Raw genomic sequence first — 15,618 nt, forward strand, 5'->3', positions numbered from 1 at the left:
AAGAAACTGCAAAAATATATGCATGCACCTACACATATGTATCCATCCAATGCAGATTAAATATATCAAATATTGATATACCTGGAGTCAAGCCAAGAAGTTCATATTATAATCAGGGATACAGATCCCTACCTTGATGCCTATATTACCATGCCTGGCCTAAAGAATAAAACATGCCCCTTTACCAAGTATATGCAAGTCTGATTCCAAAGCAAAATCAATTGTTTTCTCACTTATGTTATCAACTCTGCTCACGCTGGGGAGCTGTAATCCCTGATTCAATGAATGCTTCTAGAAATGGCTCACCATTCTACTTACTGGACTCTAAATGCAAATGTGACTATAAAAGGTAGACTAATGAAAACACTATAAGGAGGGGCCAAGTATCAGAGAAAAAGGGAAGTGAGAGAGAAACTCCAGCAGAGGAAAGTGATACCAAAAAGAAGTAGTATTCGAATAGAGAGTTGAGTGATGACTAAGAGTTCAAAAGTCCAGACCACGATCAATAAGAAATCAACAGAAAGATTGATAAGCAGTGGCAATCCTCTAACAAGCTATTTGTCATTGGAAGGATTTAATCCTCTTACAAAACAATTTTGGCTGAATACTGTGATAACCCTCCAAGCTAAAATGCAATAATCAGAAAGTTTTACTGTAATACTTCATTCCTAGGTAACAATTTAAGCTGAGGTTCTCAGGTACTTTACACAAAATGCCACTTTAGATGTATATAAATTAACTTACCAGTCCATTAGTCTATACAACTTATTTGAGAGAGAGAAGGAGAGGCAACAACAGGAGAGGAGAGGAGAGAACAGAACAGAATTAATACGATCTGTAGATGAGAACTCAAGGGTTAAGGAGTGGGGGTAGGGTGCCATAGTGTTTAGTTACCTCATTCCAGTTGTGACAGGAAAGTAGGAAAAAGTGTGCACTGGGCTAAAATTAGGAGAGGGGAGGCTCCTCTCCCAAGAGAAACTTGTTCTCACAGATTTGGACTACTTTATGAACAGAGAATGGACTCTGGAGACTGACTGCCCAGATTCGAATTCTGGGTCTGCCACTTATTATCTCAGTGACCTTGGGCAGTTTGTTAATTTCTCCCTACTCAGTCCTCTCACCAGTAAAGTGGGGATTATTGTGGTACTTATCTCATTGGATTGTTACAAGAATTAAATAAATCGATATTCTCAAGGCACTTAGAACAGAGTCTGGTACATAATAAGCACTATATAACTGTGTGTGCTAAATAAACATGTACGCATTTTAACATAACAAAATGAGCTCAAAAACATGACTTTCCAACAGATGAAAACAGACAAGGACCTATATCCAGCAGCCATTCCAAAGGAGGAATTGGACAAAGCTTTAGCTCTCACTCATTCTCCACCAGATATATATGAATCAAAAATTAACATTTTCTCAACTTCACATGCATCGCTAGGCAAACACAGCTTCACCGCCCTCTTCTCAAACAAACCGTGTCCCTAAACCCATAGTACAGAAACCCTAGAGCCCTTAAGGCCACAACTCCTAAATATCTACATTAAAACATAAACATTGTGAATTCTACACTCCAACCTCTGTTAACTAAAAAAAGTTACCTTTGAAAATCTAACTTCCGGAAGATTTCTACGTGGGGTGAATTATGTGCATGTTCTTCAGGATTACTGCTTAACAATATTTTAAAAATACAATAATGATTTGTTTTGTTGTGAGTTCAGACTGTTGAGACAGATTGACTGGGTTCAAACCCCAGCTGATATTTACTAGTTATGGAACTCAGATTTAATTTGTTTTTGAGTCATTTCCTCATATATAAAATGAGGATAACAACAATGCATGCATGTGCATATATACATACACACACACACACACGTATATATGCAAAGCACCTGGACTATTACCTGGCAAATAGTAAGCACTATGTAAGCTTTTGCTTTATCATTATTATTGTTATTCTGGATAAAGCACAATGACTATACTCTTTCCCTATGTTGATGAGAAATCAAATTCTACTCTTAAAAAAATAGCCAAATAAATAATGGATCCTGTGAATGTTCATTTATTTTAAATTATGTTCATGAAGGAAAGGAAAATATTTTAAAGTACTACATTATGCAATTTTAATAAAATGTCTATCAAAAATTAGGGCTTCCCTGGTGGCGCAGTGGTTGCGAGTCCGCCTGCCGATGCAGGGGACACGGGCTCGTGCCCCGGTCCGGGAAGATCCCACATGCCGCAGAGCGGCTGGCCCGTGAGGCATGGCCGCTGAGCCTGCGCGTCCCGAGCCTGTGCTCTGCAACGGGAGAGGCCACAGCAGTGAGAGGCCTGCGTACCGCAAAAAAAAAAAAAAAAAAGTCTATCAGAAGTTGAAAAGATATTTAATGAGCAGAATGTTTTAGCATCTCTGGTACTTCTTGTCAATCATTATAAAAATGATGTAGAAATCACTAACACTCACCACTTTTGGAGATGCATATGCAAATCACTGGTTTCTCTAAGCCCATCAGGTTTGCTGTAAGGAGGTTAATGATGTTAAATATGAAATGGCAATTTCTTCCCAATAATTCCTCAAAACTCATCTCTCAGAAGTAGTTTAACATGCAAAGAAATAGCATCCTAGTTACTGAAGTAAAACCTTGCATCTTTTTATCACCAATCATTCAAAATATGGGAAAGCAAGCAGGTACCAACTGTTAACATACCTGGTGGAACCTCTTAATCTCTCCTTAAAAGCTTTGCTGTGTTCATAAAAATATCAAGAAGTCATAATTTGACTGGCAGTTTCTTTATATAATAATAAGAATCTTTTTTCACTAGAATAACAAAAATGTTCTTACTTTTCGATTTTCTCTGCAAAGATAAACTTGGGGATAACCAGTGCTAAAATAAAAATACAATGGTTTAGATTATTCTCCACTCTTCTTTATTTAAATAGAAAAAATGTTTTGTGAGGGAAACTGATTAAGTCTTTTTTTTAAATGCAGTAACTGCTAAAAGCTCATTACCAAGCACTCTCCTTGTTGCGTATAATTTACATAGTTAAAAGGAGGAAATGAGCCATTAAAGGTTCATTCAGTGGATCAGAGTGTAAAGCAGGTGAGCTTTCTCATGGCTAATTTTAAGTTACTTTATTAGAGCATATATACACATGCAGCAAGAATTATAAAGGTATGTTTTTTATATGAAAACAATAATTTAATCTATATTGTAGAATCTGACTGTGGTAGGCAGAATAACAGGCCCCCAAAGATGTCCACATCCTAACCCTTGATACCTGTGATTAAGTTACCTTACATGGCAAATGGCACTTTGCATATGATTAAAGATCTTGAGATGTGAAGATTATCCTGGATTACCTTCTGATGGAAGGGTCCAATGGAATCACAAGGGTTCTCATAAGATTTAGGTAGGAATGCCAGATTAGGAGAAAGATTTGAAAATGCTACTAAGCTTGCTTTGAAAATGGAGGAAGGGCCATGGGCCAAAGAACGTAGGCAGCCTCCTGAAGCTGGAAAAAGCAAGGGAAGAGATACTCCTCTAGAACCTCCAGAATGAATGCTGCCCTGCAGAAACATTGATTTTAGCCCCGTTAAGACCCATTTCACATTTCTGGCCTCCAGAACTGTAGGATAACAAATTTGAGCTGCTTTAAGCCACTAAGTTTATAGTAATTTGTTATAGCAGTAATACGAAATAAACGCACTGCTTTTACAAAACTAATGTTGCCTCTACTATATCACTCTTGAAGGGAACTATCTTTTGCCTCTTTTCTATCTACAAGAGTTTCTGAATGATCATCTTTATTTTTCTCCTGCAAGTGAAAATTCTAAACAGAAAAAAATTGCTTTCAAGGACTTAATTCAAGTTAGACATGTCTGTTTTATTATTACACAATTTTGAAGTTCTCATAAACCTAGTACCAGAACTAATAAAAGGTCTATAACTGATCAAAAGAAGATCTAATCAAAATGCAACCATTAATTGTTTCAAGACAGATTAATATTCAACATAAAAGAAGAAAACTTTCCTCAGTTTTATCACCTTCAACACAAAGACTTCTATTTCTGAAATATGCCCAATGCAAATATCAAGATATAAATACACATAATATAACAATAGTTGTTTTTTTTTTTTCCACATGCTAAAGATGTGTCTAGGATAGATTACCAAACTAGTTTTCTTAAAACATGTGCTCACTTCTTTCTAGATTTTCAGTTTAAATTTTTACTCTGAGCCTGGAAGGAGTAGCAAAGTGATTGACAATGATGCTTCAGAGTCATTCTGCTTGGGTTTGAATCCTTGGTCTGCCACCTACTAGTTGGGTGAACTTAACATGTTATTTATCCCTCCAAGCTTGGTATTCTAGTCAGTAAATGAGAATAACAATAATGCATTCTTTGTCATGGTGTGAAAATGACAATACATATAAGTACCTGCCCTACCATGGGTGCAATTTCAATTATTATGTTATTATTAGGCATTGTTTTATGCCATTCCAACCTTAGCACAAAATCTGCCACATGCTCAACAAACATTAGGTGATAGTTTGGTTTTAGGGGTGAATTTGCATCACAGAGAAGTTTTACATAAGATAAAATTGCTCATGAATCTGAAATTTGAAGCTTACATTTACTAGGTCCTTAAATACACATTCTCTAGCATGTATACAGCTGACAAACAATGATTGAATTCTCTGCTTCCCTTGTACCAAGTTTAACACAACTATTTAGGCATACTCCACCACTACACTGATATACAGGAATATCTATGAGATGGTTTACTAATAAAACATATTGCCCTCTCACAGGAAGTTTAGCTGTCTATAGCAAATATTGCTTGGATTAATCGCTAGCTCTAGTATCACATATGGTGTTCTAATACCTCAAATGAATTTATGTACCTTTTATCCATTTGCCAAAATGCATGCCATTCATAAGTTGGAAAGATTCAAAATACTCTAAAATTTTAATTGTTCAAGTATTTTGAATCTGTACATACACTCTGAAGCCTCACCTTATGAAATATGCTTCAAAGTTTTCTTATTATTTTCAGTGTATTATATTGGAGCAGTAACATATACAGCCTGCTTCAACTGAATTATTTATTTCACTGTATGCATCTCTGTAACGTCACCTCTGGGAAGACTTTTCCCTATAACACTATATAATAACATCAGGTACAAGCTAATATGGTAAAAGAAAAATCACAGTTCCTTTAAAATGTAACTCAACTTCCACCATTTGGCTTAGAGACTGATAATCATAAGATTTCTTATCCTGAATGAGTAAAACCTAATTGGAAAAACAAATCTTAACCTTTTAGAAAGACGGCATAAAATATGATCTCCTTTTGCGGACAAAAGTAGTCATATTACTTACTTTGACACTTAGTTTATACTATTCCATGCAGTAGGGTAATATTGGGGTAGAACCACAAAATAACACAGATATTTGATGTCCCAAACATATATGCTGTATAACTGTTTTAAAAGCTCTAGAACATTAAAAATGAGATATAATAAAACATGAAGTCAGCTATATGCGTTATAGTGCCTTTGTTATCATTTTATTTTCTCTTCAACTATAAAGTAATCATGATTAAAACACATTTTTAAAAGCTCACAAAACAACAATAAACTATGCCTACCACTTAAATTGTGTCTCAAATATCCATTCAAATACACACAACTTCAAACTATGTTTCATGCAAAACCTCCAATTCTCTGCCCATGTCATGATGTGCTATTTTATATTGTTAAGAGACATGCATACAGATTGTGGGGTTAGACAATTCTGGCTTCTAATCTGGGCTTTGGCGCTTATTAGCTACATAACTTTTCACAAATTATACAATCTGTCTGAGACTCAGCTTCTTCCACTGAATTCAGACACTATTAAAGGAGTATTTTGAGAATTTATGAAATAAAGTTTCTAACACAAGGTTCATTCTCAGTAAATGATGGTATCATGGGCATGATTATGAATTTCCTTGTCTTGTCAATGGGAGTATATGTTATCTGAGGACAAAGACCATTCTCAAAATTGTTTGAATGTTTTCCTGAACGTCTAGAAAGTACCATGCTATGTACATAATGTCTAATAATGATTTGCTTAATGAACAATTGTAACCAAAGATAAATAGAGAGCAATTAAGTACTAAACCAGAAGGCATTGAAATACAAGTGCAAGAAAACCTCAGCTTCACAGAATGTGATGTGAGTGTGCTGGGGTAGTCAGGGAAGGATCAATGGCAGACAAGGCACCAGAAATGGGAAGTGAAAGCATTTCTAGATAGAACAAGACTAAATAAATAAAATCACACAATGTTCTACTTCTATGACAAACTTAAAGAGCTCATTTATGAATATATCCATTCATGCCCCAGCCCCAATAAAATAACTACTGTGTCAGGCAAACTGCAAAGTGCTCCATGTATAAATGGTGAATAAGTTAGAGCAGTCCTTGTTCTTCTGGGTCATCCAATTTAGTGGGGAAGATACATGTCAAACAAATTATTTCACAGGTAAATACAGAATAATAAATCATGATAAGCACTCAAAGATAAAATGTATGAAGCTATGAGAGGTTTAACAGTGGACTTAAAGTTAAGTCAACAGAGTGATCACGGTGGGCTGCTCTATTTTTAATCTGTGAATTGAAAAATCTTAGGCAGAAATGACTGGTAAAGGGTAAGGGGAATGTGACAGTTAATTTTACATGTAAACTTGACTGGGTCACAGGGTGCCCAGACATTTGGTCAAACAGTATTCTATGTGGTTTTATGAAGATGTTTTTGGATGAATTTACAACATTTAAATCAATAAACTGAGTAAAGCTGATGGCCCTCCCTAATGTTGGTGGGCCTTGTCTGATCAGTTGAAGGGCTAAATAAAACAAAAGGCTGACCTTCCCCAAATAAGAAGGAACTCCTCCTGCTTCGCTGTCTTTGAACTGGGACACAGGGTTTTTTCCCTGCTTTCAAACTCAAAATGAAACACTGGCTGTTCCTGGGTTGAGGGTCTCAAGCCTGATGGCCTTTTGACTAGAACTATAAACCATCTGTTCTCCTATGACTCCAGCTTGCTGACTACAGATCTTGGAAATTGTCGGCCTCCATAATCACATGAGCCGATTTCTTATAATAAATCTCTGACCATATATATCTATATCGATAGATAATAGATAGATAATCTCCTGTTGGTTCTGTTTCTCCAGAGAACCCTGACTAATACTAGGGAGAAAATTTCAGAGCAAGGGATAAGCCATGTACAATGACTCTAAAGCAGGAAAGAGCTTAGCAGGTTTATGGGACGAAATAAAAACAACTGTGTCTCCACCACCATGTTTAAAGAAAGCAGCAATTCAAAATGAAGCTACAGAGGTGGGCAGGGACCACATCTTAGATTTGTAAGCATGGCATGAGAGTTCAAATTTATCCTCAGAGGAATGGGAACGATTCCTGAATGACTTTTAAAGTAGAGGAGTGACATAATCTGACTTTTTTCAAAAATCACGCAGGCTTGACGTATGGATGTCTGTACAGAGGTGTATGAAGTAAGTTGTTCAAAAAGGTTGGGGGAAGAACAGTTAAGAAACAACTGCTTCTATAGAGACAAACTATAAAAATGACATGGACCAGGGTGGTGGCAACAGTACATTTGAGACCTTTTTGGGGCCTGGTTAAAGTGGCATAAAGGAGATGGTGGTGTTAAGTATGACTTCCAGGAGGATGATATGAATAATTGCGTAGACCAGAGTGACCTTTAACGAAAAGGGGAAAGCTGAGGAGAAAGATTTAGGCAAAGATCAAGAGTCCAGCTTTTGACATATTAATTTTGATGCTTTTGAGGAATCAAAGTGGAAATGTGAAAGAGGCAGTTACCTGTGTTGCTCTGGAGCTCAGAACAAAGATCTGGTATGGAGTATAAGTCCGCAAGTCATCAGAGGGAGATGGTCTGGAAAACGTCTTAAGGCAAGAAGGTGCAGAGTGAGGAGAAAAAGAGTGACAAGAACAGAATTCTGAGAATCTCTAATATCTCATAACTAAGAGGAGGAGGAATTAGCAAAGGATACAGATAAGCATCATCTATGAAACAGATTTCTTTGTTAGAAAATATTATTACTTTCCTTTACTATGAAGTACTATTGGAACATCTCAAATTGTTTGGAATAAGGAAGTTTATTTACAGCAAACTTAAATATGGCCAATATTCCTCTCATCTATTATTTCTGAGAATAAAAGTTCTCTATAGACATAATAAATTATTCACAGAGAAACCTGAACTTTCATTATATATACATAACAACCAAGAGAAGTATCAAATGATACACATATGTTCTTAAATTCTGCATAAACAAGACTAACTCCAATGATGGAAAACTCACAAGGTAATTTTCCTTTATCTGAAAAGATCAATTTATTCAACATCTATAATAGGTATACATTTTAAAATAGAATTAGGCTGTAACTTACAAATGTAAAACTTATGAAGATGCCATTAAAATTGCTTCAGGTTTATATAATTACTTCTTGAGGGAAAATGAGTCCTGTAAAATATCGGCAGGAAAATGGAGGTTGGGTAAGAAAACAGTATCTTATAATTCTTTAATAGTTTTTAAAATTGCAAAGATCTTTTCAATATCATACACATACATACACACACACATATATTTCTCCAATAACTGATAATTGATAGTGGAACAAAATATGTATCACTTTTAATTTTTTCAAAAAAGTAAAAATGAGTAAGGACTATAACTCACACTCTGAAATCAGGATCTCAAAATCCCTAAAGAGTTGGCACATATGGCCAAAATACCACAGAGGTAGCTGGAATTCTGAGCCAGGTCCGGCTTTCTGACACACCATCTAATCTCCATTTTCATTCCCCTAACTTCCAACAACCAATTCACGGCACACTGGTAGGTATGGCAGATCCTTATTATCCAGTGAGAATCTAAGATGGACAAGAAAAAAATTTCAACATAAGAAAAACTGAAATTGCTACAGTTAAGGTCCTTTAAAATAAAAGATCCATTTTCTATAGAACACAAGAGACAGAAGAAACACAAGACAGTGGTAACAAATTTCCCCAGAGAAAAGAATTCATTCATCAAAGGAATGTTGTGGAAGCAACAGTTCTTTGCTGAGATTTGCTGAGATCTGTGATGAGGACTGCTTGAGCTTTTCATAATTCTATCTCTAGCTTACCTAGGTGAACTGAGATGATGATATACTAGAGGAAGGTGTATACAATGCCTCAGGTATTAAGAGGTTGGGGTAAGTAGCAACTGCAAGGAGTGCAGAATTAGATGGTTATGGCTGGGGACTACCCATGCACTTGAGGAAAAACAATGGAAGGCTGGCATCAGAATACTGCCCCCTCATCAAAGATTTCCACATAGGTTGCAAGGCAAAAAGGAATGAAGGCTGCAAGTGAAATTAAGGTTGCTATCAGCTACCTTAAAATAGAAAGAACAGCCTGGATTTTCAGGGTGCGTCCAATGTAATCAGAGGTAGATGTGACTATGGAAAAAGGGCACAGAGAGATGCAACACTGCCAGCTTTGCAGATGGAAAAATGGGCTATGGGCCAAGATATATGGGCAGCTTGTAGAAGCCAGGAAGGAAGAGGAAATGGATTCTCCCTTAGAGCCTCTAGAAATTAACACAGCCCTGCTGACCCCTTGATTTTACCCCACTGAGACCCATGTCAGGCTTCTGACCTACAGATCTGTAAGAGAACTTTTATTGCTTTAAACCACCAAGTTTATGGTAATTTGTTAAAACAGCAATAGAAAACTAATACAATTATCAATTTAAGATCAAGTGTGAAAGCCAGAGAGTTTTCTTGTCGGTAAATGGAAACAATCTCATCTCCTTACAAACAGAAGGTAAAAAAAATTATTGAGGGTCAGGTCCAGAATTTAATTATGTTAGGGGCTCTAGATACAGATGAATTCAACTAAGAAGTCGGCTACTTCAAAATAAAGGGCTGAGTTGGGAAGCTGTGGACCCTGGAGATTTAGGAAATGAACATCGGGTTTGACACATGCAACAATCTTGATTATCAGGTTCCCTGGACTATGTATGCCTCGAGAAGTGGCACGTTCCTCCCCATTAGAGACTAGTGCTTCCTACTTCCTCCTTGATTGAAGACAAGTCAAATGACAGTTCTCCGCAAGAGGACATGAGCCTCACTGAGGATTTGCCACCGTGTCCTCTCCTGCCTAGGTCCACAACTAGGAATAAGTCACAGCTGGCTGGGGAAGCGCTGAGCCTGCAGAGGGAGGAAAGGGACAATGGCCCACAAGAGCCACAGGACCTCGCCAACATTGCCAGCAGAGCTGTAGAGTAACTTAGGGGCTGAGTATGAAGATGCTTGAGTCTACAGGGAATGCGACATAAAGTTGGATCACTGAGAGTTCATTGATGCAGAGACCTCTGTCCAGCAAGACAAAACTTTTCTCCCTTAGAAACTAACCCTAAAGCCCACACTGGTAGCCAATCCAATAACCAGGGTTAAATTAAAACATAACCCAGCCATGGAGGTATTAGAATTGCCAAGGAAGAAAGAACACTATGCCCTGAAGGAAGTGGATTTAGCCAATAAGTACTAGCAGGAGCTGGAAGAATATGCAGGGAAACAGATTTTGAAGGTGCTGGATTAAGATGGGAAAGAATAGAAAGCTGGATAAGGGAGAGTTTTTTGACATGGGAGTACCTTCCTGTGATAAAGGATTTATTAACACCCTAGTGAGGACCCCAGGAAATAGTGCAATAATACTAGTAAAACAGGCTTGCAAACCTGGCTTGCAAGGGACATCCCTTACTAGGTGAAATAGAAATACCGGAAACAGAAACATGGCACGTAAAGGAAAAGTAGATCAAAAGACAGAGTATGTTTTATTCCTAGTAAGGGGGATAGATATGTGCTATTGTAGTCAGTTTATTTATTGATCCCTGAATTAGTTGGCAAGAGCTGCCATAACAAAAAAGCTGCTATAACCACAGATTGGGTGGCTTAAACAACAAAAAGTTATTTTCTCACAGTTCTGGAGGCTGGAGGTCCAAGTTCAAGGTGCTGACAGGACTGTTTTCTCCAGAGGCCTCTCTCCTTGGCTTGCAGGTGTCAACCTTTTTGCTGTGTTCATACCTCTGTGTGAGTGTTTTCTTGGTATCTCTTCCTTTTCTTACAAGGACAGCAGTCCTCTTGGAGTCCCACTCTTACGACCTCATTTGTCTTTAATTACCTTTTTAAAGCCCTAATCTCCAAATACAGTAACATTGAAGGTTAGGGCTTTAACATAGGAATTTGGGGGACATAATTTAGTCCATAACAATCCTCTTGGAAACCAAATGTATAATTGGTCAGACGTAGAAATACGATGCATGACAATGGAGTATTTTTAAATGTTACCAAGACTACTAGTTATTTGGGGAAAGGGGTTCCATTATCTCTGGGCTGTTCAAAAAATGGGGCTAACCAGACCAAACACTATACTCTTATCACAGAGTGGCTAAACAAAGAATATTTCTAAAAGGTTAAGAGAGTGGGAAAGCTTGAGTACATATACTATTTAAAGCCAGAGAAATCAGCAACTGACTGTCTGCACCAGTGAGAGGGGTCTTGACATTGCTGAGGTCAGGACTGACAGTAGGAGATGTCATTACAGACTTGGATTCCCTGACAGCAGTGGGAATGATAGGATCTCTAAATAATACAGGCCAGTTTGAAGCACTTAAGCCTCAGTAGCAATGTTAGCACAATTAATCATAAAAAGCAGCAGAGTGGCAGCCAGGGTGAGGGGAGTCACTAAAATGTCTATTATCCCAACCCTAAACCAAGATAGCAAATCACAAACAATATTGTTTATCGGTAGGAATGGAAGATACTAGTGCCACTCTTAAAACCCTAAAGGAGACATTATGTCCTAATTTTATTCACTAGTCTGCTCAATACAACAACCAAATGGATGATGGAAGATGAGAGTGGACTACCAGATATTCAACCAAGTAGAAGCATCAATCACAGGTGCGTGGCTAGTTGTGGTATCTTTGCTAAAGCAGACTGATACAACTTTAAGTAACAGTAATTGATAATTGGTCTAGCAAGTGCATTCTTGTCCATCTCTATCAAGAAGAACCAGAAGCAGTTCTTACTCACATGGGGCAAACAGCGGTATACATCTACCATCCTGACCCAAGATTATAAGTTTTTCATCCTTTTATAGTCCATAAGGATATGAACTTACTGGACATTATGTGAAACATTACATTGGTCTATTATATCAATCACATCCTATTAAGTGGGCCAGATAAGCAAAAATTGGCAAGTACTTTAGAAGCCTTGGAAAAACACATGTGCTCAGAGAATGCAAAGTTAACATCTTACCAATGAAAGTTTTAGGGTTCTAAGACCTGAGTAATGCGAGGACAACTCTTTATAAGGAAAGGACAAAATATTGCATCTCACATTGTTCATCAATAAGAAGGAAGCAAAATCTCTAACAGGCCTCTTTAAATTCAGGAGGGAACACATCCTATGCTAGGAATACTGATCTGGTCCATTTACCATGTGTGACAGAAGGATGCTGGGTTGGAATGGGGCATAGGGAAGTCAAAGGCTTTGCAGAAGGTGCAGGTTTCACTGAAGAAATCCTGAAGCTTGGGCCATATGATCCCACAAACTCCACGATATTAGAAGTATCTCTGGTGGGAGAAAATACCATATAGAATTTATGGCAAGCCACAGTAAGAGAATTACAGCATAAACACCTAAAGATTTTAAGAAAGCCCATGTCATTTGCAAGAGAGAATTAAAAATCATTTGAAAATAGATTATAAGGTACTACTGAGCCTTGTTGAGGCAGAGTGCCTGACCACAGGCTATCAAGAGACCATGTAGCCAAATATGTCCATTATAAGCTGGATTCTGTCAGCCAAGTCATGCAAGGTCAAGCAGGCCCAGAACTAATCCATTATTAGATAAAAATGGTATATTTGGGACTGAGCACAAGTAGACAGAGAATGCACAAGTGAGCTACATGCAGAGGAGGTGGTCCAGACCCCTACATCTACCCTGACTAATGAGCACTGGCTCCCTATCATCAACTCCTACCTGTGACTGCATGGGAAGTCCCTTATAATCACCAAGTCCAATAATGGTCTAGAGATTGGTTTGGCTTGATATGTGGTACATACTAAAAAGGAACTGCACCCCACTAGGGGGTGTCTTCAAAGTCAGTGGTGAGGGGAAATCTACCCTCAGAACATGGACAGAACTTCAGGGATCATACACTCTGTGTGGAAAGAGAAGTAGATGAGGTAAGAATATATACTTACTTACTTGTTTATTTATTGGCAGTGAATAGCTTGGCTGGTTGGTTGGCTGGATGCCTGGAGTGGGCACAAAGTAGACAGATCTTTGTCTACCATGTTATTGCCCCCAAGAGAGCATCCACCATGAAAGAGTCATGTTGCAGACTGTACTTTCTAAAGAAGGCTGCAAAAATTTCTCTAATCACACAAATCCTTCCTCCAATGTGAACTTGGCACTATTCCCATCAACTAGTGGGATCTATAGTCCCTTCCTTTCAACCTGGGTGGACATTTGTCTCTGCCTCAAACAAGAGTATATAGAATTGATGCACGTGGCTGCCCAAGCAAGATCCCAGGAGACGACTTCTATCCTCTGGGGATACATGCTCTTAGAATCCAGCCACCATGCTGTGATGAAGCCCAAACGATGCGACAGCCCACATGGAGACACCCCATATAGGCATTCTACCTGCCAACCAGATGAGGTCTCAGCTGTCAGCCAGAATAAAGATGCCTCCAGATGATTCTAGTTCCTAGATGTCAAGTCACCCTCTGCCTTCAAGTTTTCCCAGGTAAGGGTCCAGAAACTATGGGGCAAAAATAAGCCATTCTGACTGTCCCTTGTATGAATTCCTGGCCCACAGACTCCATGAACATAATAAAGTGGCTGTTCTCTACCACTAAGTTTGGACAGCTTTTTACAGAGCAATAGTAATTAGAGTAAAGCAATAAACAGCCAAATAGACATAAAGACTTGACCAGTTGACATCAGTCAGCTTGTCATCAGTCACCTCAGTGTTGTTCAATAGGTGCAAGAAGAAAGCAGCCACAGTGAAAAGTATGGACACTATGCATATATTGAGTAGCACAGGCTCCCATTCATACAGGCTTATCAGCTACCACTGATGCTAAATGTCCAACCTACCAGTAAGAGAGACCCTGACATATACCATGCCTCAAGGAAACTAGCCAGCTATTCAGTGGTAACTGACTACACTGGACTCCGTTCAGACATGAAGGAGCAGAGAGTCATCTTGACTAGAATTGACACATATTCTGGATATGGGTTTATATTTACTGCCTACAAGGCCTCAGCAAGCACCTCAATCCAAGGGCTTTCAGAATATGTAATCCACCCAAATAGGATCCCTCATAACACTGCACTGAACACAGGGATCCTCTGAAGAGAAAAGAAAGTACAGCGATGACTATGTGATCATACAATCCACTGGTTATATCACATCATGTGCCACTCAAAAGCTGCTGATCTGATAGGATGATAGAAGAAAGAGCATCTAATAGAGCAACTTGGGGAGAATACCCTGAGTGGATCAGGTACCCACCCACAGGAGGTAGTATAACCCTAAATGAATGATCATCATGTGGACCTGTGTCCCTAGCAAGTAGAACACACAGGTCCAAGAGTCCCTTTACCTTCACTCCTAGTAACCCATATGGGGTATCTGTGCTTCCAATCCCCATAATTATAGACCCTGTGTGGCTAAGATTCCCAGTTTCCAGAGGGGTAACACATCCCCCAGGGAAAAGAGCAAGAGTCTCAAACTCCTGTGACAGTTGCCACCTAGCCACTGTGAGTTCCTTGTGCAAAAGACAAGCAGGCAAGAAAAAGTCACCTTTCAGGCAGGGACAATTAACCCTGATTGTTAAGAGAAGGCAAGACTGCTATGAACTCAATGTGAGGAGGGAAGAAGACATCAGGCACCCAGGTGACCCACTTAAGTATCTGTTGGTGCTCGCTCCTGATTCTGGAAGCAAACTGACAAATGCAGCAGCTGTGGAAGCAGCCTGAAAAGGCCATAGAGACCAGGATCCCAAGCCCTTCAGGGTCACTTACACCAACCAGCCCATTAGAGTTGCTAGCTGGGGGTAAGGGAGATCTAGAAAAGGTGGTTAAAAAAGGGATGATGGGGCTTCCCTGGTGGCGCAGTGGTTGAGAGTCCGCCTGCCAATGCAGGGGACACGGGTTCGTGCCCTGGTCCAGGAGGATCCCACGTGCCGTGGAGCGGCTAGGCCCGTGAGCCATGGCCGCTGGGCCTGCGTGTCCGGAGCCTGCGCTCCGCAACGGGAGAGGCCACAAAAGTGAGAGGCCCGCGTACCGCAAAAAAAAAAAAAAAAAAAAAAAAATGGGATGATGAGTATCAGAGTTCAGGAGCAGCAGCAGGGGCTGAAGTTTATCCCACAGACTTTCTTCTTGTTTGTATCCCTAAGACAAGAGGCCTGCTCTCAGAGGACCAGTTCCCAGAAGGGATAAACTTTCATAAGCAAGCCAATA

The 15,618-nt window shown here is 39.0% G+C and overlaps 1 protein-coding gene across 1 annotated transcript in view; it reads right to left on the reverse strand.

Annotated features, from left to right (window-relative positions):
- The window catches only part of MDGA2 (MAM domain containing glycosylphosphatidylinositol anchor 2), an 826,010-nt gene that overhangs the window by 796,284 nt on the left and 14,108 nt on the right, over positions 1 to 15,618 (reverse strand). The gene's annotated exons all lie outside the window — the stretch shown is intronic.

Source organism: Monodon monoceros, unplaced genomic scaffold (assembly GCF_005190385.1).
Source record: "Monodon monoceros isolate NGI ecotype Baffin Bay Population unplaced genomic scaffold, NGI_Narwhal_1 Super_Scaffold_21, whole genome shotgun sequence".
NCBI lineage: Eukaryota > Metazoa > Chordata > Mammalia > Artiodactyla > Monodontidae > Monodon > Monodon monoceros.